This window comes from Molossus molossus, unplaced genomic scaffold (genome assembly GCF_014108415.1).
Source record: "Molossus molossus isolate mMolMol1 unplaced genomic scaffold, mMolMol1.p scaffold_m16_p_9, whole genome shotgun sequence".
NCBI classification, from domain to species: domain Eukaryota; kingdom Metazoa; phylum Chordata; class Mammalia; order Chiroptera; family Molossidae; genus Molossus; species Molossus molossus.
The window spans coordinates 92,034,033-92,036,572 of NW_023425403.1; positions in this window are offsets into that span (position 1 = coordinate 92,034,033).

Sequence of the window (2,540 nt, forward strand, 5' to 3'; positions counted from 1 at the left end):
TGTTATCCTCTAGCTTTTTGCCTGGAGGCTAGCAGTCTAGGTTACTTGATGCGTTTTGGGTTGTCAGTTGATTGAAAAACTCCCTCTGGTGCTCAGCCAAGGGGCTTTCACGAGGGTGGGGCAGATGCTGGTTGTTAGTGAGCCTCAGTTAGCACTTCAATGGCCCACAGGGTGGGGTTGGGTCTCCGAGGGAGGGGCTGCTGCCTCTCCTCAGAGCCCTGGGAAGGAGCAATACGGCCACCGTCCTGAGTGGCTGCACTCAGCCAAAGCTCTGAGCGCCCTCCAAACCCCGAGTGTCCCGACTCAGTTCCAGTCCAGTCCGCCCTCCCTCCTCCGGAGCCCAAGGTGAGTGGCTGTGGCTGTTTCAGCCTCTGTCCCGGCTGCGCTGTGGGGCCGCCTGGGAGTGTGACCCGAGGGCGCTGCTCCCAGCTGAGGCCGCTGCCGAGCTGCCGACCGTGGGCTCCCAGCCCCGTCTGGCACCTTCGCAAGCCTACCGGGATCGAATCGGTGTCCCTCGTTGTATGGTCCTTGCAAGCTGCTTTTCTGTTGGTTTTTCCCGTCGATTTGCCTGTGTTATAGTTGTAATTCCAGTTTGGTTCTGGGAGAAGGTCTGTGTAGCTCCGTTCACTCCGCCGCCATTTTTTGGTTCCTCTCATTGGTTTATTCTTGTATGTGCCTTGATTGGGGATTGAACCCACAACCTTGGCGAGTGGAGTGACATTCTAACCAACTAAGCTACCTGGCCAGGGCCCTAGGCACAGATCTTAATAAATGCTAGAAATATAAAACAAGTTTAATTTGAAAGTAAAATTTTAAAGGGTACTTGTTCTTTTCTTTTTACATTTTTTTCATTATTGAAAATATTACAGATGTTCCCCCTTTTTTCCCCATTGACCCCCCTCCTCCCCACTCCCACACTCCTCCTGCTTTCTCCAACCTAATGTCTGTGTCCATTTGTTGTACATATATGAATATAAGTTCTTTGGTTTATCTCTTCCCACCCCTCCCACCCCCTCTCTCTGAGGTTTGTCAGTCTGTTCCCTACTTCCATAACCCTAGATCTATTTTGATCATCAGCTTATTTTGTTCATGATGTTTTATAAATAAGTGAGATCACGTGGTGCTTGTCTTTCTCTGACTGACTTATTTCACTCAGCATAACACTCTCCAGGTCCCTCCATGTTGTCTCAAAGGGTAAGAGATCTCTTACCACTTCAGAGCACTCCACTGTGTAAGTGCCATGGTTTTTTGTGCACTCGTCTTCTAATGGGCACTTGGGCTGTTTCCAGATCTTAGCTATTGTAAATAGTGCTGCTATGAACATAGGGGTGCATATATTCTTTCTGATTGGTGTTTCAGTAGTATTCTTAGGATATATTCCTAGAAGTGGAATCACTGGGTCAAATGGCAATTGCATTTTTAATTTTTTAAGGAAGCACCATATTGTTTTCATACTGGCTGCACCAGTCTGCATTCCCACCAGCAGTGTACTAGAGTAAGGGTTATTTGTTCTTATGATGATTTTATTTTTTTTTTAATATTTTTTCTTTATTGATTTTAGAGAGAGAGGAAGTGAGAGGGAGAGATAGAAACATCGATGAGAGAGAACACTGATTGGCTGCCTCCTGCATGCCTCCCACTGGGGATTGAGCCCACAACCTGGGCATGTGCACTGACCAGGAATCGAACTGGCAACTTCTTGGTGCCGTGGGTTCATGCTCAACCACTGAGCCACACTGACCAGGCATGTTTATTTTTCTATTACAGTTTACACGCAATATTATTTTGTATTAGTTTCAAGTGTACAACATGACTGAAATACAGACTTCTTCTTATATCAAGTGATACCTCAGACGGGTCCAAACTGTATTGATTTCAAAACAGTGTGTGGACAAAACTCCAGGGACTCAGAGTTCAAGTTGGAAAGTAGAACAGGGATTATTAAGTCTAAACTGAGGCCTGAGCTAAAGAAATAGGAGAAGGGAACGAGAGCGAGATGACGCTGGGCCTTGGTTCTGGCATAGGCTCGTTAGCTCCCGGCATCTCCTTTCCTCTTCTGTAACATGGAAATAACGCCTTTTGGCTTGAATAAACCGCTGCATATGAAGGTTGCCGCAGGAGCTTTCTGCATCAAGAGATGCAGCTTTTACACATGTGCGTTTACTCTTTGACCCAGCAATCCTACTTCTGGAAATTTACCCTGAAGGTACAACTCCTCCAATAAAAGCAATATATACAAAAATTTACTCATCATATCATTATTTGTCATAGCAAAATTTTGCAAACAGCCCATATGTCACATGTATTAGTTTTCTATTGCTGCATAATACATTATGACAAGCTTAAAGCAACACCCGTTTATTAGCTCACAGTTGTGTGGGTCAGGAGTCAGCCTGATATGGCTGTGTTCTCTGCTCGGGATCTCACAAGGCTGAAATCAAGGTGTTGGCCAGGCTTAGTTCTCATCTGGGGAACTAACAAGGATGCATCTGCTTCTAAGCTCATCCTTATTGTTGGCAGAATTTAGTTTCTTGTGACGG